A 25,451-nucleotide genomic window follows, 5' to 3' on the forward strand; every position below is an offset into this window, starting at 1 on the left:
CCTGAAAGGCATTAACAAAATGGTTTTATACCTATGAACAGCTCTGTGTAATTCCAAAAGACAGGTAGATATACAGTCACATCCAGACAGTGGACACAGAAGTGTTTTGGTTGAGATGGAGACACACACTTGATCATATCATGAAGACTTTTATATATATATATATATATATATATATATATATATATATCCTAACTAGGTGATGTTTTCCTGTGATAAGGGATCCCTCAGGTCTCCTTGGGATGCTGTATTTTTTAAGATCTTTCTCTGCATTTTCCCCCTTTCTGAAATCAAAACTTACTTTCTGACCAAGTTTAAATCAAACAAACATTCATCAAGGCACAAGTTCAAAATTTACTAATCCAGGTCTTTCTTCCATGTCAGCCTCAATTCCATTTTAAACTAGTCAGGGTTTCTCTCTCTTAAAAGAACTTGACTTCTCATCAACAATTTGTTTGGAGGGGCACAGAGCTGACATTCTGTTCCCAGAACGGGCAAGCACATAGACAAGCATATTGCTTTGGGGCCTGAGAAAATCACTCCCCCTCCACTCTCATTCTTTCATTAGTTTTCCTTCTGTGACTGCCAACAACATTTCCAATTAGTGCTAATCATGACATGGACACCTGTCCACAAGAAAGAAGGCTGAGAACAATTACAGTCATTTTACTACATTCATGGAGCAGCTGTCAAATGGTAATGACTTTCAGTCACTTCTGGCTTTGTATTGCAACAGGTGGCCAAAAGGTGAAATACCATTTATGCTATTACCTGCTTTCTTAGTTATTTTAGCCTGGGTTTTCATTCTTACCTCTACATCCCATGGCACTTAAGCTTGCAATGAGGATTGACTGCTATGATGTCTACAAATAAATAATGTATGCTCTTCCACTGAGCGTAAGAACTTCCCAAATATGAAGAATTTTATATTTTCCAAGACTTCAAGAAGAAGAAAAGGTAGAGATTTAAGCACAGAGAGTTTTAAAATGGGAGGAAGTTGTAAACTGGAAGTCTACTTGAGTTTCATGGAAACTGATTTTTCATAATCCTTGCAGTTATGTAGCACCTGCCAAGTCCTAGAATCCTCTTTTAATGGATGTATTCCAATCAGCTCACTTTGTGCTTCTTGTGTCAAAACCTCTGGAAATCAGGAATCATAACAACTTCAAATGTAGAAAATGCAGACTGTCCAAGAAGTGGCCAAATGTGAAAATCCTGGTTTAACCAATATTCCCATCACTGTAAAGGAATTCAGATAATGCAAATGCAACTCTCCTTGACAGTGAAGCACCAAAGTCATATCAGAATTGCCCCATCTCTTCTTGCAGTCCCTTGCCTTAGTTATTTTACTTTGACAAGTCCTACAGACAACCACATCTTTAACATACCCGAGTCCTTGCCAGAAAAGCACCATATATAGTGTATAAGCAGCGATCCCGAGGAAGGATGCGTGAACAGTGGAAGACATTAAGCTTATGTGACCTGTGGTAACTACTCATTATTGGTCTTTGCTTTGTTAATGTTCTTATCACAGAGACTTTGTGGGTGATTTTCCCATACTTTGAAAAACAAAAATATTGCAAACCCCTCTCTGCAGAAATCTGCTGGTAGCCACACAGTGATCATCAGCGGGGTCAAAGCTATTAGCTGCACTGCAAAGTTCTTTGTAAATCTGGGTAATGGGGTACTTACACTATGAATTATCTTCATGGAGTGGGATTTGCACAAGAGAAGGGTGAAGGTGCTGTGTTGGGTAGTACTCATTTCATCCCAAATTCTGAGGTGAGGTAGCCCAAGCCTTGCTGCTGTAATCTCCCAGGCTGGACTCCTTTCAGTTCCATCTCACCAAGTCTGGCCATATCGCAGGTCTGTTTCTCTCCCATGGCACAGGCTCCATCAGATGATGTCGGGTCCCCAGAGTGCTCTGCCAGTTCTCTGCGTCCTCCAAGGCGCATCCCAGTCACCTCCTCCCAGGCACAAAAAGACTCTTCCTCACAGTCAAGTCAGCAGTTTACCAGTTTGAGCCGTCATCTTTTCAGCGGACAGACACAGATAAACGCTTTGTCGTCACGTCGTGCCGGGTGACGTCACGTCCCGCCGGTAGTGCGGTGCCCAGCGCGGTGGCCCTGGGAGCCCGGCGGCGCTGGCGCTGCCCGTGGTGCTGAAAGATGCTCCTCCGGACGAGGACTCTGACCGTGGTGCTGAAATACCTCGTCTCAGCCAGGGCGCTTGTCGTGGTGCTGAACTCGCCTCCGGAGGCAGGCACCCTCTGGCCTGAAGGTTGCAGTTGAGACAGCATCAGGCCATACCCCTGCAGGAAAACCCTTTCTGAAGCAGTTTCCTGCCCATATCTCTTTCCAAACCTATCAACCAGGAAGCTGCATGACACCTTTTTTGCTCCAGCTTTTGAATGAGAACCTTTAAGATAATTTTTTCTTCAGAAATCCCTCACTCATGTCCCTTCTCGCTAAGACTTGAGGGACTTCCAAAAGCCTCATTAAGTTGTCACTTCATAATCTTCAACCTGTCAGTCAGATCTGACTTGGGTTTTCAGCCACCTTTATCCCAGTGAGCCTGGTGATTTCAGCTCTATTTGTTAGAGCTGGGCTGTTTGACTTCTTGTCAACAGGAGTCAAACTGCATTACACCACTTTACTCAGGGGCAGGATGATAATCTGTATAAAAGTATTTCATGGCCTAAAAGGATGTGGAAGAGGTGGCAGGAGGAATGACTAAATGTTTCGTGAGGAAGACCTGATGTCTAACTAATCTACTGATAGCTCAGAGTTTATGAATCACTATTAAGTCTATTCAAAGCAAACATGGTGAAAACAGATATTTAAACATCAGCATCAATGTTTCCACAAGTACAGGACAAAGTACTCCAACCAATATTATTTATTTGGTTTGGAGTTTGGTAACTGAGTATCATGGCCTGATGGTTATTAAGAAAACATTGGCACTATCAGTACTTCAAAATGATTCTTATAAATTTTAATTCACTTCACCTTAGATGGACGTCCTGGGTGCTTATTTCAAAAACCACAGTTGGAGTTAAGATCATTATCACCTCTGGAAAAAAAATAGCAGAAAAACTGACTCACTCTGACAAAAAATAGGAAACAGATACTCCCACCTCTGATTTCTCATTGGATTGCTGACTTTCAAAAACCACTGGACAAATGCCCATTATCAGAAATCTATTTGTACAGAATACTATAAAAATTAATTGATGCACTTAGACTACATCTCAGCTAAAGAACAGACTTGTTTAACTCAGCAACACTGCCCAGATACTGTATACCACACCCAGGCTGAAGTATTTTACTCGGTCAGGATCTTAGACAGGTCTGAAAGCAACATAAATTCCATGCCCCTTTTGCACTTTCAACAAAGAGACCTTAAAATCCACAATATCCAAACTATCCTAGACATAGTTACGCAGGCACTGTTAAGATAGAAAAGTTGTTCTTCCTCTACCATCTTAGTAAAAAAATGGAGGATTTCAGTTTTCATGCTTGTAGTCTCTGTAATAAAACCCTGAATTCAGTTCCCTTTCAAAAGTGTGTTGGAAACAAAAGTTAATTTTACAATATGAAATATTTCCATGTGCAAGCATGTTTCTAAAGGGGTATATGCCAATTTGGCAAAACAATTTTGACTGTATTCATTTAAAATTCAACTAATTCAAGAAAAGTATCCAATGAATTAGGTAAAAAAAAAGAAAAATTCATGACAGTTGAGATGACATAAAGTCTAAAGCCTTCAAATTGTGTCTCTTGGCTCAAGACCAAAGGAAAAAGTTCTGACAAGTAGTCTGATTTGTTTTAAAAGTTGTGTTAGTGCCTTTTCTCTAAATCCTACTTTGAAACAAAGCATTATCAAGCAGAAATAGTAATTTCACAGTTGGCAAGACTTGGCATTCAGCAGCAGTTCTTATAGGACCTCAGCAGTACAGAATCTGACTCATCACATGTCCTTAGGCAGCACAGGCTCATACTCTTACATCCAGCAGCTTCTCCTTTCTCTTAGTTGGGTAGGAACATTAAGGATCTCAATTTTCCAATGTACTTTAGAGTGGCTTATCAGTAGCCTGAATTTAGCTGAAGTTTTGGCACTAAGACTGGATTAATTCAATCATTCAACAATGAGTGGAAAACTCAGAGACAAGAGACACTGATTCTTATAGCTGGTTGTCCAAGCACTTCACCCCTTTTTCATAAAGTGATGTTTAGGAAGCAGGCCACGTGTTTGTAGGATAAAAAAAAGGGTCACTAGCATCTGTTCAAGTGACAGATTTATTTCAAGTGCACAGTTAAACTCCAGAATGTATCAGCTAGGGAGTCAGACAACAGAGCTTTGAACCACAGACATGCATCTAAAAAACCAAAAAAAAAAAAAAAAATAAAGAAGGGCTTCTGAGATCTTTTGTCATCACATCATTTCATCCCAAATGATTTTATTCATCTGTTTGAGAGACATTTTCTCAGATAGTGGTTACCTGTGGAATTGCAATGAAGATATCCCTCTTTTGGGAAAGAGGAGTTAATTTGATCTTTTAGGTCAGCTTTTAGAACTAAGGCATAAAAACATTAATTTCTCATAAATAAAAATTAAAGGTAGTTGAAAGAAAGCCCAGATGAAGACCTCAGTGTTACAAGATGAGGTAAAGCCAGATAGACAAGCTCCATTTTGGGATCCTCTAGACTGGAGATACATGGGTTCCAAACAGATCTAAACCTGCAAAATGTAAAACATACTACCAAAAAGAAAAAAATTTAGATCACAAGGACACTAGTGAAACCTCATTTGTTAGTAGCTACTCTACTCTCCGTACAAGCACAGCACAAATATGACTGTACAAGGAAAGACTTAAGCAACAGGACAGCTTCTATGCTGCTTTTCTGCACAGCACTGAGTGCTTGACACAAACCAGCTCCCCCAGGTTGAAGCTGTTCAACAAGGCCCATCATTCACACTAATTTAAGGCAAAATTCCCCTTGTCAATAAAGATCACAAAATGTAATCACTCTGAATTTGCATAGTTGTTAGAAAAAATTAGCTTGCTCAGTGCATAACTGAGGAATGTGTGGAACATTAGCAACATTATTCTGGTAACAGAAATGTGATTCTTCCCTTTCACGGCTTCCAATGCCGAGACAGCTTTTTCCCCCAACAGAGAAATTCTTTCTAGTTTCTCCCAGTGATATGCTAAGTTCTTTAGTGTTAAAAACCTATGAACCTAAAATTGATGATATGAGCGAGGAGGACTGCTGTGAGCTTCCAGTTCGTACTAAAACTCAGCAGCTGAGCAGAGATCATTGGAACTATCAGCATGGCTTTAACAAAGTAAAACAGACCAAAATGGAGGGGAAGAAACTATGTGGATCTGCAAGTTTGCCTGCAGAGAGCCCTGAAACGATAGCACAACTGAAGCAAAGGATGCCTTTCTTCTTGAAATTACTGCAAGCTGGCCTTATTCAGAATATGAGAAACACTGCAGAACAAATAAATAGATGCCACTCCACAAAATAATAACACACAGTACAGAAAATTGGGGGGGGGGGGGGGGGAAGGGGGAGAAGAAAAAAAAAAAAAAAAAACAGTTGCAATCACATTGAAACCACATTTTCCTTTTTGATACAACAAATAACTTCCATTTTCAACAATGGGAGTTACATACAACAAATGGAAAATAGGCCCCAGTCTGCTCAGAAATTGGTGTGAATGGAAAGCACAGATTACAGGCAACGGTAAAATATATTTCTACTGATAGCTCACTTTTCTTCTGCTCTTCTGGTTCAGAGTCTGCTACATGTCTCTGTCTCCCTTCCTCTTCCTTCTTTCTTTTGAGGAAAAGCGTATTTTCCAAGTTTTCTATATTGAAATTCAAATTCAAAGGACACATATTTGGCACCTTGCAAATTCTGACCTTTCAAAGTTTTTGGACAGAAAAGTGGAAAATCTCAGCTTTCTCACAATGGAGCACTAAAAACCCATATAGGAAATAATGGAAGTTATTATCAGAATACTTCAGCTTACTGTTTATGCTTCCAGAATGTAAACATATAAAATGGAAGAAAGGAAAGTATGCCTTGATAATATTTAGCACCTGATTCAACAAAACCTATAGTTTCTATCATTGTTTCTTAATTCCATTTTAAAATTCTAGCTGTCAAGTCACAGTGTTACCATGCATGCAGTTTATGATTAATATTATAATTTAAAGGAGCACAACTGAATTAAAAATCCTAGGATAAAAAATGAACACATTATCCTTGGGTCTTCCCTGTTCTATAGAGAACCCTGCAGTCAGAAACATGTTATCTTTCTCCCTAGGGAGATGTCAAAGTCTGGACAGAGATATTCAGGAACAAAGGCAGCCCTTTATGGAAAACAAGTGTGTAAGCCAGGCTCTTGCTTGTGCGTGCTCAAGCTCTTACACTGTGCTTTTCAGCCCTGAGCATGGCTACCCACAGAAGTTCCTTCACAGTATAACCAAGGAGATACCTACTCCTAATCTTGCAAATACCCAGTTCATCTGCTCTGATGAGGATGCAACTTCATCACTGCAGAGTAAATACCAGCTGGAGAGCAGCCCATGAGATGTGCCACAGCCCAGATACCAGAGCTGAGACTTCTTGCTGACCTAAAAGGACATCATTTTTCCAATGTCACAACACTTTTCTTATTTTTAACTTTTTTCCTTATTCTTGCATGATTCCTCTTTGCATATAGCCAGTAAATACCTGTGAAAATATTCCAGTTAGCTTTAGTCTTTAGAAATTTTCTCAAAGACAGCCTGAAATGTTTAATATTGCAGTGCCTTTGAGTGTGTCGTTTGTAATGATTTATAATTTAAAGGTCCCCATAATCTCATAAGATCTAACCTTATTTTGCCTCTCATTAAGTCATTTCAGCATTTCCTGCCTTGCATGGTGTTAAACAAGACTGAATTGTCAAATCTTTTCTGGTTACCTTTTCCATTCTGCTTTATTCCAAGAAATGCTTAATCATGTTATGACATGCTGTGACCACTAATGTGATGAGGAAAAAAGGAGAATTAATTCATCTGACAACAGGAGACACTACCATAGAAGAATAATTGAAAACTAAGTCTAAAAAAATCTCTAACAGAACAAATAAAATTTAAGAGAAAGTTTTCAGAAAGTTAGACATGATGAACAATTTCTTATTCTGAATTTTTTCCTGTTTCAACATCTCATTATTAGTCTTTTGTGGCTGCCCATACAATTGCTTAGAGACTGTACTTTGTTACGGATGATTTGGCTCTTGGTTCAATGAATCATCATAATTTTATTCCAGTCATTCCATTTAATATAACAGACTAAGCTATTCCAAAAGCATATTGATACAAATATAAAGAAAAATATTTGTCATTTACACTTTTGCCATCAAAAGAGTTACAAGGGCTTTGTAAAAGTTTTATGGCTGTTTTCAAAAAGATGCCATTAGTGGGCCCATGAATCATATATTAATTGTAAACCCTTTTTGGTCTTCTGAGGTGAAGTTTTAGATGTAGGTCCATACCAAAATTTACAATTGCTGTCAACAAAGTCTGGCGATTACTAAGACTGGGGGGGTAGCAAATAATGAGTAAAATGCTTGCCCTTACACAAGGATTTCAATTGTAATGCAAACCAGCTTCAGTGCATTGAGAAAAATATCTTGAAACATGGCAAAGTGTGGGATGCAGCTCCTATCTACTGGATAGGACACAAAATCCAGGGATGGAATGTGGCAGGTGTCAGACAGAGCAGCATGAAGGCTTCTTTCAGTCCCTGACAATGAAAAACGGAGGCGTTATCAAACAGTAAAGAAGGGATTTGGATGCTTTACAGGGAGCTGGCCAGTTGGGAATACTAGGCCTGGTTCAGTTGTCCACAGTGATGTGGTCTGAGTTGCACTTGGTGATGTGGAGTATGTTCATAGGAATATAGGAAAAAGAACCAAGGGCAAAGTTTGTCTTAAAAGCACTATGGGCCTGAAACATACCTTATGAAAGACAAAATAGAGACATTGTAGACCTGAAGGAGCAAGCAACTGTTTGGCCTTGCAAAGAAAGAAACTGTTGACTAGAGGCAAGGTCAGACAAATTTCACTCTGAAGATCTGACCTGCAGGTACAAAGAAGCAATTAACTATCAGAATGTTTTAAAATAAGATATGCTAGTTTTCTGTATTACATGTTGAAATAAGGCGTCCTGGTTTGCGGCCAAGATAGAGTTAATTTTCACAGGAAACCAAGAGGAGACACAGCCAGGACAACTGACCCAAATTAGCCAAAGGGGTGTTCCACACCATCTGACATTGAACTCAGCATATAAAAGGGACTGGAAAAGGAGGAGAGACCTCTCCCTGAGAATAGGTTGGGCATTGGGTTGAGTAAGCAAATGGCATTGTGTGTCACCTGCTTTGTATATTCTGTTATAAATATGGTTGTTATTTTTTTCTTCCTTTGCTGTCCTAGCAAACAGTCCTTATCCCAACTCACAAGTTTTACCTTTCTCTTCCGATTCTAATTTAATATGGCAGCCTTCTTCTCTGCCCAACTTTCCATCCTGTCCCGGTCTCACTGAACAGCAGCACAGATTTCTGATATCTCAGCCACTCTTTTCAGTTTTGTATCATCACCAAACTTGCTGAGGGTACACTCTGTCCCTTCATCCAGGTCATTAATATATTGAAGAAGAGTGAATTGAGTACTTGCCCCTGGAACACACCACTGCCTATAGGCCCCCAACTAGACTCCATATCACAGAATCACAGAATCACTATGTTGGAAAAGACCTTTGAAATCATTGAGTCCAACTATACCTGTCCTCTACTAAACCATATCCCTGACCACCTCATCTACCCGTGTTTTAAATACATCCAGGGGTGGTGACTCAATCAGTCAGCCTGTTCCAGTGCCCAATAACCCTGTTTGGTGAAGAACTCTTTCCTAATGTCTAATCTGAACCTGTCCTGGTGCAGCTTGAGTCCTTTCCCCCATGTCCTATTACCTGTCACTTGGGCAAAGAGACAAACACCCATCTCTCTACAACCTCCTTACAGGTAGTTGCAGGCGGTGATAAGGTCTCCCCTCAACCCTCCTCTTCTCCATGATAAACAACCCCAGTTACATCAGCCACTCCTCCTAAGATTTGCTCTCCAGCCCCTTCACCAGCCTGGTTTCCCTTTTCTGGAAAAGCTCTAGGACTTTGATGTCCTTGTAGAGAGGGGCCCAAAACCGAACACAGTACTCGAGGTACACCAATGCCCAGTACAATCGCTTATCAGAATCCTCTGGGCCCTGCCGTTCAGCCAGTTCTCAATCCACCTCACTGTCCATTCATCCAGCCCACATTTCCTAAGATTGCCTATGAGGATGCTATGAGAGACAGTGTCAAAAGCCTTGCTGAAATCAAGGTAGACAACATCCACTGCTCTCCCTTCATCTTCTCAGCCAGTCATGCTATCACAGAAGGTGACCAGATTGGACAGGCATGATTTCACCTTGGGGAATCCATGCTGACCACTCCTGATAACCTTCTCTTCCTCTACCTGCTTGGAGCTAACCCCCCAGAAAAAGTTGTTCCATCACATTTCCAGGGATGGAGGTAAGGCTGTCTATAGTTTCCTCAGTGGAGATGTCCATCTCTGACCCAGTTGCCCTTTCTCTGCAGTCCTTCTAGGACAAGATTCCTCTGGAACATGAAATAGCTGCTTGACTCAAACCACAGATGTGCTTACTTTTCGTTTCTGCCTGCTGATGGGTAAACACCACGTATGCATAGTGTAAATACCTGTATTTGACTAGATGAATCCCACACCTTCTGACCTTTAGGTTTATTCTTGTAGATTTCTCTTCAAACACAGTCCTGGGGCCAGGGGAGTGCAAATGTTGCCAATCCAAAAGAACACAGGGAAGGCAGAGTAATTCTGAAATAGCCCTGTAATAAATAATTACCCAGCCATACCTGCTTCTGTTTAGCAGTAGTATTTCCTGCTGACTCTTCCCAACAGTAAATGTGACAAATTCTACCCTGGCTCCTCTGTGGTGGCAGATTTGGTTTGCACTTCAATATCTCTGTTTCTACATCATGGAATAATAATGGGGAGGGGGGGTATTTATTTTTTTAACCAGAGCTACGGAAACAAATGTTCACAGTCATATGTAGCATGGGCTCTAGAAGCCAAGCATTTAGCACCCTCATCCTGTGACCTTCAGTGAAAAGGAAAATGCTCACCACCTTGCACCAGATGCCAACCAGCTCAGCAATACCCACACTGTTTTTATTGCATTGTTACATTAAACCCAGAGTAGGGTTTAGTCAAAAGTGAAAATTTATTAAGGAGTATCTAAGCTGCATGTGAGGTTTTATTATTAAAACAATAAAAATTATAGATGATCCAAGGATACAAAGGTATAAGGCACAATGCCCACGTCTTAGCGAAGGAAATAGGAACAGATGACACTAAATACGCTATAGGTTGTTAGTTAGAGGAGAGTGGCAACAGCACAATGTGTTACTACACAGGAAGCCTGAGTTCAAAAGCAATAAGAGCTTGTTGAAACTGTTCAGCTGAAATGATGTTCCACAGAAAATAGCTTTTTGACAAAACAGACCTTTTGGAGAAAAAATACAAAAACAACGACAACCCTTTTCATTTTAAATTTAAAATAAATCAGGAGCAAAAAAACTGTTCTCTAAGCAGAAAAGAAACAGGTTTTGGTGGACTGCCAAAAATCAAAGGGATGGGGGTGTGTTGCACTTATTTGTTTCCTGACTCAAAGGTTTTTCTTGTCAGTGATGCCACAGAAATCCAAAATGTTATCATGCTTCAGCTTTTTGTTCTTGGCAAGTTTCTGCTCTGGCAATTTGTTTTCATCACAACATTTCAACAGGAAGAGGTTAATTTTCAAATACCTCTAGCAACATTCACATGGCTTCCTCCTTTCTCTTGTTACTGGGTATTACAGCAGTACATAACACTTAAACCAGTAACAGCACCAAAGGAAAAATGCTGTGCATTGTTTTCCTTAGAACTACTTGCAATCATGAACAATTCAACATGAAATTACAAACAAAGCAGTCTTTAATTAACTACATCTGAAATATACCTTGGTCTCAGGAACTCTGCTCAGCACAAAAAGACAAAAAAAGCCCAAAACCAGCACCTATTCCTACCTTGTGAGCTTGCCTAAAGGAACAGTGCACTTTCTGCCTCTGTGTATGTATCATATTTTCAAGGTCTTATGCTGCATTCTACTCTTCCCAATTCCTCCAGAACAGCAGTAGCTTGCAGCACCTTTATGAAGGCTCATAAGGATAAATTTAGCTCCCCAAACCCAATTCCTGAGCTGGCTGGACCCAAGCCACCTCTGAATGAGGTAGCATAGGCAAAGTGCTCAAGCCAGACATGTGAGCTCAGCCATAGCACTGCGCCCACGTGGCTTTTTCATGGAGGCTGGCAAGAGCACAGGCCTCAATCTCAGTCTGTGAAGAAATACCCAAAATCAAGGGGTATGGAAATCTGAACATAGCCCTACCCCACCCCCATCCCATCCATTGGTCTCCAGCTCCTGGGACGGCTTTGCAGTGGGGGGACCCTGGTGTTTACTGCCCATTTCCCTACTTGTGGTGCTTAGCCTGCTCCCCTTTGTGTCAGAGAAAACCTACCACTTAGGTACAGATATTAATTGAGCATCATCTGTATAAATATGGGAAATGTGTTTGCTAACTGTAGGTAACAACTTACAAAGATGGAGACCACGCCTGTGCATCACTGGAATATATAGTATGCTCAGTTGTAATGCAAAGCATCTAAGGTATTGGGCTGTGTGTATGTGTGGTTTTTCTTGTTTAATATGAAAACCACTGTCTGATAGTAGCAATTATTATGCCTGCTGTGGAAGCGACAAAGATATATTTAGATGGAGAGGTGGTATTTTCTTAAAACAAATGCATAAAAAAGCCCAATCCTGACTTCATAATCTTTACAACACAAAAAAATAAAATGGTAAACACTTAATGGTCTGAGTGCAGGTGACATATATATAAAATATATACAAAACAAGGATAGCACAACTAAAGACAGTGTATCCAGTTAATAGTCAAACTGAATCAGCAGAAACAAGATACAAGAAAAGTATTCTGACTTTCTACATTCCCAATATTGTCCCACTAAGCCTGTGAGATGATACTACATTGGCATTTTTTTCCCCAGTGAACATCAGTGTCCATTGTTTCAGGAATAAGAAAAATCAGAGTCAATAAGAAATGCACTTTTTTTGCATTTTCATTTTCATAGTTTAATCCTTTTTTTAAAAAAAAAAAAAAAAACAAGAAAAAGAATCTTTCCTTTTGAAGAAGTTGTAAAATTATTTTCTTAAAGACAACTTATGGTAAAAATTTGAAATCAGTCTGTTTGCAGGCTCTGATTAAGTTGCTGTTTCCAGGGGCAGCACTTTCAAGATTAAAATGAAAAAGGCCATTTGGAGCCCCAGACGTGACAGAGATATGATCCCATTATTGTAGCTTGCCTGCCCCACTCAGGGCTCTAAATCACCAGTGTGGGGATTTCCTGCAGAATGCTAAATGATAAGGAGCATTAAGGAAAGATGTTGCCAGTTTGAAGCAAGTTGCCTGCTGTTCCAGAATCAGTTGCTTGAACCTCTGAAGTATCCTTTTAACTGGCCCTAGGGCTTCCTTGTAGTCCTTCCACCGAGGATCTATCTTCTCTTTGATGTGTTAAAAATTGACCCCATGCTTAGGATACCTCCTCTGTAGCTGGGGGATGCTGGGCAGCTGCAGCTCATCTGCTGCTCCCGAGACAAGTGGCAAGACCCTTCCACAGAAGGATTCAAATAATGGATTTTTCCAACGTAATAGTATTATGGGATTTTTTTTTATTATATTTTTTTACTGTCCTTCTGTGATTCTATCGGGCATTAGGTGGAGATACAGCTTAAAACTGGCTGAGCTTTTAAGCTGGGACTGTAGAGCTCTGAATTCTCACAACTATAGTTACTGCATATTTATAAGATAGCTTTAAAGAAGTGAGTCAACAAAATCTATCCCTGGTGTGCTTATTATGATGGGCTGAATTTAAAAAAATGGGCTGAGAGACAACCTGAGGGCTGGAAAGCATATTGTACAGAAATGAATAGGTCTGTTTAGACAAGTAGATACAAGGTGCATTTGTGGTGATTTCCTTCTATTTGGGCCTAGGCCGGTTTTCTTTCCACAAAGAGGCATATATTCTTTTATTCTCTGATTCATTCAAGTAGTTGTGAACCCAACTTGTCCTTGGTATTGTGTGACAGCCTGCTGAGGAAATGGCCCCAAAATAATGAGGGATGGGATTCAGGGAAATATTGTTCATATTTATACTGCCATACAGATCTACACAAAGGCTCTGCAATAGCAGCAGCATTCTGCTGATCTACTGATTTTCCTCTATGTAGACCCCGCAGAGGCACAATAACAAGCGGAAAATAATAAAGAAGCCATTTAAAGATTTGCAACCATGCTTGGTATGAATGTTTCTTTAAATGAGGCAGACCATGAGAACATAATGTGTCCATACGGTGCTGCATTTCAGCCGCTCAGAGAAAAATAATTCATGAAGAGAATATTTCACGTCTATTAGAATATCCCCACTTCCTCTTCCACCAGGTTCAGTTAAGAATAGCAAAAAAAAGGTTAAAGATTTAATGGATGTCGAGATCGAACTTGCTGTCCTTTTCAGATTCTCCTGAACAGTCAAAGGCCACCGCTCATGCTGTGCATTACCACCAGCTAAATAAGCTTCCTATATTTTGCCTGACTTTTGGATAAACAAAGACTTTCAGTCCCTAAGGCTCTGCAACCCAAAACATGGAAACATTGTGTTATTTTCTTGTTTTCAATAGCAAAAATGTATCTTGATTTATTCTCCTCTTCATCCCAATGAATTCAATTATTTAAAGCTGCCTTTTCAGCTGGGAAAAGCTCTCAAGAATACCCCTGGTCTGAACGTAGATATTCTTCCATCTCCCACCAAGGCATGAGATTCAATTGGTGTGTTAAATTTTCAAATGGGGGGGGGGGGTGGAGGAGCGGAAATGCCGGTATATTCAGGACTCTGAAACATTCTGCTCTGAAATTTAAATCCCCCTAGTGAGTTCTGGCTCCACAGGATTCAACAGGCTGCTGTCACATTATCTGAGCCAGCCAGGGAGGCCGCTTCCTCAGAGAAAGGAGTATAGCTCTCCCCTGAGCCCCTCTCCCAAGGCAGGCTTTGCTGGACTTTCAAACTCATGGCAATTTGATCTGGAGTGAATCCCAAAAGCAGAAACCTTCCTGTAATTCGCTGAAAATGCATCAAAGAAGAGATGCATCTGTAAACCATTTAGATTTTACAGATTGGCATTTTTCAACAAAAACGTGCTTTGTCAGGAAATTCCTGGCCAGCTCCGATCAGGAATGTATCTGGGAACCAAACGTGTTGTCAGATCTGCAGGCAAGATGGATTTGGCCAAGGAACGGAAGGGATGCGACACACTGATCAGCGATCCAGATCAAAGGACATAGCAAAACAGAAGATGGAATTAACAAGCAAAATTCTTTACTTGCAATTGAACTAATTTAACATCACATATGGTGAGCCTTTCTACAAAGCACAGTGTTTACCAGTGGTGAATACAGTTGTGGATGAAAGGGAGTGGAGGAGATCTATGCAACCCTAACCACAACTTGCACTCGGAGTACACCCTACGTGTACTCCTAATGGGGAGAAAGTAGGGATTGTAATCCCTCCTTTTCCACTACAGATTCAGTGCTCGATTAACAACGTGTGAGAATATTTATCCTCAGTAAATTTAAGTTTGCTTGCAGAGACAGTTTCAAAATCAAACCAACCAGCCTACGGGTCCTGGGGAGCAGCCAATAATTTTAATTTTTCAAAAGTAATGTTGTTTACATTAACTCTCTATATTGGCCTCTAGAAAAAAAATAGAAAACTGAAAACAGAGGTCCCCAGGGCATTACTTATGGGAAAGCACAGTGGCAACAGGCAGTAGTTCAATTCCTCCTCTGAGCAAGAGGATTTGAGCTACATTTCCTATTTTTCCAGCCTCTAAACTACTGACACTTCTGGCATAAAACTGGAGACATGGATTCAAATCCCTGCAAGCAGAGAAGGAACTGAACTTGGCTAGGTGACTGGCTGGCTAGGTGACTGCCTGGCTAGGTGACTGACTGGGTGACTGCCCCAAAAGACAAGTTAATATACGACGGAGACAATTTTGGCCCTTATTGCTCCAATGGCACGTCAGCCTTGAGGCTGCAGCCACCTTCTCAATAAATAAGGCTCCAAAACAACCTTATTCCCCAGCACTCCCCTGCCTGCCCCACAGCACCAGCTCTACTGTCCCTGTTTTCACCCAGCACCACCTGACTCCCTCTGCCTGCACCCAAACTACCACTCAGCCTCCAGTTAGCACAGTTTCCCTATCTGGTGATAAATCCCTCTGTGGAGGTACTTACCTGAGCTACAGGATAAGCATTTCCACCCAGATTGGTTTTCAGTTGCCAGAAGCTATTGGCCTCGAATCAGTGACCCTGACATAAATTCACAGGCTAGACAATACTGGTCTGAAATTCTTCCCATCCTACTAGCAGTACGAGACTTGGATTGCACCAGCCAAACACCAGACCTACGGTCTTGGCAGGCAGGAGAGGAAAAAAACCCTTCATTTCAAGAGAAAATATTCCTCACTTAAAACACCCCCTTCAATGTTTTCCCACAGGGAACATCTGATGCACCAGCACTGCTAACACATCTGCAAATTTTTTAATTTGGTTTCTTACAACAACAACAACAACATCAAAAAGAATTACATAAACATGGCACTTTCTATTTAAATTGAGCATTCAATCAATTATCAACTGCTACGAAGACATAGGGGAACATACAGAGACATGGAAGTAGCATGTGTTTGTCTTGAGGTTTTTCCCATCCTTCAGAATGGCACCATGTCCTTCACTACGTGCTCCATAGCTGGGGACTCCAGTATCAAAAGTGCAAGTATTCTACTTTTCAGCCAGCTGTTTAGCAATTCTGGCACTCTGGGATCTTTGGGATCCCAGCATTCACAGGTAACAAGTCTTTGGTTTGTCACCTCTGGAACAAAAGGAGCTTTGTACAGAACTGGGTATGAATGTTTGCAGCATGTGATGCATAGCAAGCGGTAGCTGCAGAGCCCGTGCCATCTGGAGAGGCAAGGATTTACACAAGCTTTTTGTGGAAGCAGAATGAAAGGGAAAATTCACTGTAGGAATCAATCTGAATCTGCACAGGCATGCAGGACTCAGATGAGCCTTGCAGGACAAATGCCTCATACGATTGTTTGTAATTAAGAGACTTAGTACAGTAAGAGCCCTCATACTGCTGTCACGTACTCTGAGCTGGACCCAGTTTGAAGCAGCAAGTACATACTGACCTACTGGCTGATGGAAATGACTGACTCTGGGGGACAGACAGTAAAAGCAATTATTCACATCTCCTGTGTTGTGTCTACCCACACAGCTACCACTAGACTTAGAAAGCCAAGAAGGTTTTGGACTTGATTTTAACATATTTATATGGACTACCTCTATCTGTCACAGAGGTTTTAATAGAAAATTCACTGCTCTGTTTTCAAAAAACAGATGCACAAGTAACACTGAAGTCCTATCAACCTTGTCCTGATGTCTTGCTTCCATTTGCTATACATTCTTTTACTAGCATTTTACCTCCTTTAACCCATACAAATATCACTCAGGCCAACAACAGTCTAGGGAATTAATATGTTAAGAGTTTGTTAATTCTGGTTGGTTCCTTATATGTATTTAATATTAAAACATTCCTTATATGTATTTAATATCAAGCTACAGGCTCTTTTTTGACTAGAAGGGTGTTGTTTACTTGCCTGTTTATTTTACCTCTACCTTGGCCATACACCAGGCATTGACAGTGAGCTGAAAGTGAGGCTGATGGAGGCTCACCTCTCCTGTTAGCTATGCATCTATTCCTGTTATTCCTATTCTTATCACACCTGACACCCAGCCACCTTCTAGAGGAATGCAGTTCTCCAGGGGAGTGACAAAAGCAAGGGAAATTATGAAAGAGAGAAGACTTTCTGAAGTTGATCTCTAACAGAAAGTACCAGTTAAGAACAGGTATCATGAAGACACCAAAGCAGAAAGGAAATGAGAATAAGGAAAGGGACAAGAGAGTGTAGGGACACACCACAGATAGCTTCCTGCTCTCACCACAGTCTTCCTTGGCTCTGAGGGAGCGTGGGAGAAGCCACAAGACCTGAACATGCACATCACCAGTGCTGGGATGGGAAGGAAAATTATGTAGGACAGAGTCAAGGAGAGATGCTATTCCTCCCTGGAAAGTCTGTGCCTGAAAAATAGCATGTGGGTGTTTCTCAGGTCAGCACAGAACTGGGGGCATTCTCAGGTTGTCTGCAAAGGGTCGCTGCCCTGAGAAACAGCTGAGAGAAGTACTGGCTGCTCACTTCATCCCTCATGGGTCACTGAAGGGAGCCAAGCTGCAAACAAGCCAGCATGCGGTCTGAGCAGAGTGATGCTGCAACTCCCAGCACGCCGTGGGGAGCCACATCGCCCAAGGAGAGACTGAGGGGCCACGCACCTGGTGCTGCCAGGCTGGGGGAGCCCTGCCTGCAGTCACACCTCTGACAGCAGCCACACCAGCCAGCCCTGCACCTAGGGGTGTGCCAGTGAGGACCAAGTGAGAGCAGGTGGTGCAAGCTCAGGGACTGTGGGGAGCCCAGGCGCAGGCAGCTTTGGGGAGGGGTGCTCCCCCTGTCCCCAGTCAGGGCTGCCCAGCAGAAGAGGCTCAGGCAGGACTGCAACCAGCACTTGCAAACAAGCCTGCTGCCTCTCAGGCACACAGAAAGGGAAGCCGATGCTGATGACATTTGCTTATTCACAGCTGGGGGAGCTTAATCAAAAGACAACAAGAAATGCTGTTCAGTTTAGCTTTTTATTCCCTTCAGTGCCATTCTACTTACTTTAAAAATAGATGTCATAGCAAAGATTTATATTTAATGCTTTGCTTGTCACAGAGGGAAGGAGAAGTGAGCTGCTGAGAAGTAAGAAACACTGGGAGTGAGGAGGAGGTTTTATCCAGGGATGAAGACTTCTGGGACTAGATTCATCTTGCACTAATTTAACTAGAAATGAAGGTGTTACTCTGAACTCACTCAGTGCATGGATCATTCCATGAGCCAGGTATCTTCCTGCAAGACTGTGGGGAAGAGTGAAATCAGTCTCTGAAGGAAACCAGGTGAAGGGGAAGGAGGGAAGAGTGTCCAGTTAAATCTGTCTTCAAGCAATTTTCCCAGTGGAACTATTTCAGTGGAAGGACATTATGTATTTCTCCTGCATAATAACAGAGTCATTACTTACCAGTGGCTCGCCGCTAAGGAAATACATGTAGCAGTGTTATTAAAGTAACAGTGATGTTAAGCAATCTGCTTATAAATGCAAATACGTTTAATTTCTGTTATACAACTGGAGACCCACTTCAGTCAGGTCTTTTGCTTTCCCTTGAGACTGGTGATGGCAGTGCCTGTAGCGCAGCGTGTCCCGCCCAGAAAAAGGGCTCAGGCATCTTGATTTATGTAGGGGAAGACCACTGAGGATGTGCTATTGCTCACTTTCCTGTATTTATATCTTTCTATTTCTTTCCTCCTGCATGCATTTTGGCAAACTTTTCCCCACTTTGGATTTAATCTCAGCTTCACGCTGGCGAGACAATATTTTAGTCCCCCTCTGCTCATTTTGGAGGTAATTTCCTTGCATTACACTCCCAGTTTCATCCACCTTTTTTGAGAACACGGTGTGCAGCAGATTACCCAGAAATCTCTGTCTCTTGCCTTGGGCAAGGCTGGTCGTGTTTGTCACAGAGTACCTGCGAAGTCCAGATAAGCCTCTCCTCGCTGTTCGGAACCGCGCATTTCCTCAGGTACACTAATGCCTGATGACAGTTCACCTGTGGTCTATTTCAGACAATTCTGCCCTAAAATATATCTCCCACTGGCCTTGTTTTGACTCATACGGGCAGGTCGCTACTGAGCCAATATTCTCTGCCAGCATAATACTCTGAAACAGATACTGCAAGCAATAAAGGAGTTATGGAAGGCTTCAAAATAGAAGCTTTGGGAAAACAATCTGTGGATAATGGAGGCTTTACAGAACCCATGAACAATGTGGGTTTTAATGAGATACCCTAAACTTGAGACACTGACTGGGAAGCCTGCGAGCTCTCTGGTCTGGCTTCCATACCTATCACAAACATAGTACCTGCCAAGTAGGTTGTTCCACACCTTATTCTCTTACTCTGTCTGCAGGATCGTTGCTAATTTTATTTTAGTGTGCTTCTGGGCAAGTTTAATAGACAACTTGCGCCTACAAAAATATATATGAAAGAGCTCAAAGTGGATAGTGCTCATGAAGGATCTGTAATTCAGTGAACAGGAAAAAGCTACAGTGTCATGGTTTCCTCCTGCTTCTCAGGAGCAGTTCTGAGTGTAACAACACAAACAATTTAGTCGGTCAATTGACCCTTACCTCTATTTAAAAAAAACCCAAAAAAAGTCAGTCACATTTTTGTTGATATTGCTTTTCCTTATGCACTATTGTAACCAGGTTGCTCGTTGATTCTTCCCATCCACTTGTCTAAAAAGAAAGTTGCAATGTTATATTAAAAACTATCACAAACTGGGTCACTGGCTGAACAGCAAGGGGAAAAACGCACCTTGTTCCCTAAGGGTACCGTGTAGCTATGCGACCTGCTTTGCTCGGAGAGCTTTCACAAACCACCGAGTGACACCCTTTTCTGTGCCATCCAGAAGACTTTTATCTCCGTACATCTCTCCTGCTGCAGTGGGAATAAAAGCAACTCCGTGGTACAAAGTCAGAATCCAAAGTTGAGACGGGCAAAGCACTGCCTGAAGCAACTTCACCTCTCTTTCCCTTACGACTCTGTGAAGCGCAGTCATCAAAGCAGCACTAACACGACCACCCAACTCAAGGCATACTGCGTGCAGCGCCGCTCACGTGAACGCTCTGTGCTCTGAGCCCGCACAAGGACATGTCATCCAAGGACCTGAGTGAAATGAAAATGGGGAAGACACCCCAGCTAATTCCACTCCTCTCTGCAGACTTGCACACCCATTCCCCACGTCTCCGAACACTCAGTGCCCTGCCTCTGGGCTCTCCAGGAGAGACTTTCCACTCTGGGGAGTGCTCTGGCAGCTCTAAACTGAAGTGTCCATACTGTGGTACAGGACTGCTGCTGAAGCAGCCCTGGCCTCCTCCTTTCTCCAGTCTCTCCCACTAGGTTCTTAGTCTCTCCTGGCCACATCCAGCACCCTCAGAGGGAGAAGGGCTCTCCGTCATATCCCAGGGTGTGGCTTACCCATGGGAGAGAAAAGCTGAGGAAGCTGAGCCCCAGACAGTCAGGGGAAAAAATTCTGCTGTGGACACCTCATAGGGATGCGGGGGCAGTGGAGACACTCCCTTTGCACCCAGCAGCTGTGGCTCCCCACTGCCAGTCATCAATAACACTGGTAGGCTCCCTGCACCCCCCGCCCACTTTGTATGTCCTAAGTATCCTTTTCTGATCTAGCAAACTGTCTTTATACCAACCCACAAGTTTTACATTCTTCTGCGTCTTCTTCCCATCCCACTGGACAGGAAGTGAATGAGCAGATGCGTGGTGCTCAGCTGCCAGCTGGGGCTAAACCATGACAGGCAGATGAATTAAAACAAAAAAAATAAAGAGGGGGGATTTCCCTATTCTCAAGGAAAATTCAGCCTCCTTCTGGAGAATTAAGATCAAGAGTAAGACTAGGGCTGGGAGTAAGGAGAGATTTGGACATGGACATGGAGACATAATGAAGCAAGTAAAACCACACCACAACTAGATCTTCCTTCAGCTAAACTTTTTTCCTGCCTAGTGAATGCCCCAAAGTGCCAGGGAACAGATGCAAGTGAGAGGATCCTGGCCACTGTCTTGCAGAGAGCAGGGAGGTCCGTATAATAATGTGTTTCTTGCTAGACCAACAATGTCCCACAGTGGTGGGACAGTGCTGTTACTTCTAATGGACATCCACTTTGAACTGCGCCTGCCCTCTGCTTCTGGTGGGACTTAAACCAGCTGTGGATGCTGTAACCACGTGGGCATCATCAGAGCACAGCTCGCAAGGTGGCTTGCTGCACCAGCAAATTCTCATTGCTTCTGAAGATTAAACTCCAAGTTTCACAGTAGTCTTTCCTTGGGGATATGGCTCAGCTCCTAGTCAGATTCTGATCTTCTATCAGCACCTCAGGTTCTGAGAATTGCAAGGTTGCAACTAGTCTGAGGTTGCAGATTCAAAGTCTCAATTTCCACCTTTTTTCTCTGTTCTCATTTTTCATGCAAAGTAAATGATTCTTCACATTTCCATAGTGCAGTTTCATATGTAGACTCTTCTCCATCAGTTAGCTGGTCTGTATTAAATGCCCCATGCTTCAAAATCAGTGGCAGTCAGAAATAAAACTACTTCTTGACTACTTGGCTTGTGTTACAACTTAGACACAGAAAAGACCAGTGGTTGAATTTTCCCCAGTTTTAAACTTCTCCATATTTCCAGGAGCTTTTAACTGCCACTTCATTATTTCTTTCCTTTTCATGTTTTCTCTTTTTTTTTCCCCTAGCAAATTGAGGAATTCAGCAGCCTCCGAAATCTAATTAGAAAGCTCTATCGGTGGGTCTCAGGACCTTGCATAATGGAAAGAGCAGCCACAGCTGGTGCCACATGCCACTGTACCTTAATGGTAAGCCCCTTAGAGCCTGCAAGCCCTTGGGCACCTGGGCGCTGGAGACAAAGCACTTCAGACATGAATTACTCAGGATCCTTGCCAACCCATCTGGGACTTAAATACACACATGCGCACACACACACACATATCCTCTTGAAACCAGCATTTCAGATCTCAGAAGCAATGCATCTTCAGGCTCCCAAAAGCCTCCTCAGTGAGGCACAAAAGACCAGAGGAACTCCAGGGCACATAACAGTTCCCAGCTCTCAGCTCCCACCAGGGCCCTAAGTGCCAATGGCGCAGGGACTCAGGCATTTCCAAGTACCACTTGCCAAAATTCAATGGGTTTCTTCCCAGATTACATGAAATTTTACTTCTAAATGAACAACCATCTCCCAGAGAAGTGCTAGCTTTGATCTGTTGGGAAAATGCCACACTGGAGAATTTGTTACTAGACCTCCTTATGAGCAGTAACTCTTCCCTTTGTACTCTGTCCTCACGTTTCTCTCCTCTGACTCTGTCACATATGTTTGCCTTTAGCACACAAGATCCTTTCTAGCAGTAAACTAGGCTGCCAATGGCCCAGCAGATTATTGGACATCACATTGGGCATGGCCCAAAAGGCCAACTTCTGCTTTGTATTTGTCCAGCATCTATTGCCTTCCTGCTTCAGAGTCCATGGTTTGGCAAGACTGTGAGCTAGCACAGGGACTTCTCAGACCTACAGCCTCTTCAGACACAGATGATTCTTCCAGAACTCCTGAAACCTGTTGTGATATTTCCAGCTTCTCTTACCACTGACCTGAAATACCCACTGATGTTTCCAGCCTGATACATTGTCTTCAAATCCTCAGTGATTTTGCTATATAAAATCTCACACCTAGGTATGGTTTTGCCTGTACTTCATTCAACCAATGTAAGTTGTTCCTTTCAAGTTTAAGTGGCACAGCAACCACGAGGATGTGTGATAGTGGATGGAAAATCTCTATGTCCATCATAAACTTTCATATAATACATAATGGGTGAAGAATGGATTGACAGCAGCCCTGAGGAGAAGGTCTTGAGGGTGTTCATGGAATAGAAGCTCAACCTGAGCCAGCAATGTGTACTTACAGCCCAAAAAGACAACTGTGTCCTGGGTTGTATCAAAAATAACAGAACCAGCAGGTTGGGGGGGGTGGGGGGGGGGGTGGTGGTTTTCCCCTCTACACTGCTCTGGTGAGATCTCACCTGGAGTACTGCATCCAGCTCTGGGGTTCCCAGTACAAGAGAGACACTGAGCTGTTGGAAAAAGTCCAGAGGAGAGCCATGAAGATTGTCAGAGGGCTGGAGCATCTCTCCTAGGTGGACAGGTTGAAAAAGTTGGGCTTGTTCAGCCTGGAGAAGAGAAGGGTTTGGGGACACCTTACAACAGCCTTCTGGTACCTGAAGGGGCCTACAGGAGAGATGCAGAGGAACTGGTTACAAAGACGTGGAGTGGCAGAACAAGGGGTAATGGCTTTAAGCTGAAGGAGGGTAGATTTAGATTAGATATTAAGAAGAAATTGTTCATTGTGAGAGTTGTGAGAACCTGGCACTGGTTGCCCAGAGAAGCTGTGGCTGACCCCTCCCTGGCAGTGTTCAAGGCCAGATTGGATGGGGCTTTGGACAACCTGGTCTCATGGACTCCTAGCAAAGGGATTGGAACCAGATGATCTTTGAGGTCCCTTGCAACCCAAACCAAACTGTGATTCTATGATATAACACTCCAGATAGCCTCCCACAAAACATTAGGGTAGGATGTTCTCCAGAGCAATCTCGCAGTTGCTGTACTGATATTAGGTCATTTTCATTTTCTTTTTTCAGACGCAGCTGTGAGCTTGGAGCTGAACTATAACAAAGATCATTTCACTGTCACTGAAAGAGACAAATCCTGTGCATACCTGCACAGTTCTGCCTGAACATGCTGCAGGGCAGAGCCCACACTCACAGAATCATTCAGTGGGTACATACCAGGTTAGATCTGCAGCTCCCATACAAATGTCAACGTGCCTGGTCTCAGACATAGTGGTTTCAGGATTGGGAGCTCACAGTCTGACCCCTTCAAGCCTGTACATGTACATACTGTTGAGTATAAAATATATTGAAGAATTAAACTTTCGCACTATGTGAAACTGAACAGCTCATAAAGGTGCTGAGCACCCTGAAGTCAGTGACCATCTCTCAGTTTGAGAAATGCACTTCCTTACCTTCATGAGTCTCTTTTATTATTTTTAACTTAGAACTACAATAATTACTAACTAGAAATCCTATGGGATGTGCTGGGATGAAAACTCACCTGGGTTTTTTTGTGCTTCTTGTGCCACCCACTGGAACAGGATGAAAACCCAAGTGAAAAAAAAAACCCAAACATTCAGGAGATTTCATATCCAGCTTATTTTAATATGTTTCATGAATTAATATAACAACAGCTTATAATATACTCCAAAAGTTCTCATTAATTCAAAATGTCTGAAAAGAAGAACCCCAGTTTGCTAATCTCCTGACCAAAAGTCTCCAAGCCACTGCAAGAGTTTGTCTTTCAGGAAAAAGGCAAACGCTGCTCAATGATATATTTATATTGATTAAATCATCAGACACTAATGGCATTGTAGAGGGCACAGAGAATACCTCATCTAACATGATCCATCCACCTCCGGTCACTAACGGGTGAGAAAGCTAAACTGAAATGGGTGTAGAGAAGCTGTTCGTCTTATGTGAGGAAGGAAGAGCTTCCTAGGCTAAGAAACTACGGGAACCTGTCTTGTTCAGTCAGGCTAAATGAAGGCTGAGTAAGAATATTTCTCTCTCCAAATACCTCATGGGTGTATATTCCAAGGGACTACAGCCTCTAGGACAGTGTTCACAGTGATTAATAAGTGATTGTAAAGTTAATCAGGAATTAATTTAAACTGAATGCCCAGGAAAGTTTAATAGCATTGAAGCAGTGAACAAAGCCCTCCAGTGCGATAGATAATGGCAGACAGCTTTGCTTTTTTCCTAAAAAAAGAGCTTGAGCCATTTCTGAAAGCCATTGTGTGATGGGATTGTTTGCAATGGCAAGGCATCGCACTCAGGGACACAGCCTCACATTTCTGTATTTTTACTGAGGAGGCGTATCCATCTTCTAGAAAGAGTGCAAACAACGGGAAGAGCTCAGTGTGATAGCATCATTAAGAAAACAGCATTTGGATTTTGGGGGGGGGGGGTTTGCCCTAAAAATGAATATGGGACAAAATACAACAAAACCTGCACTTGAAACTCTCTTTAGTGCCACCCCCAAAAGGCCATTTTGAGTAACTAGCCATTTAAAGTACCCACTAGGCTTCCAGAACAATTTTATTTGACCTTTTAATGAAAGAATAACATGTATAACACAAATGATTTCAGCTGATCACCTGGGTGACTGCTTAAAGCAGTCCTCCATATAATCTAAGCAGCCCATTGTCTGAAGTGTAATGATAAGCTTTGTCTTCCATAAATGTATGCCTCAAGTGCATTTTGTGGTTTTGAAGTTTGTCTTTTTGCCCAGTGTGACTGCATGCATTTTTCAGTGAACATGCAA

Source organism: Gallinula chloropus (assembly GCF_964237585.1).
Source record: "Gallinula chloropus genome assembly, chromosome: 1".
In the NCBI taxonomy this organism is placed as follows: domain Eukaryota; kingdom Metazoa; phylum Chordata; class Aves; order Gruiformes; family Rallidae; genus Gallinula; species Gallinula chloropus.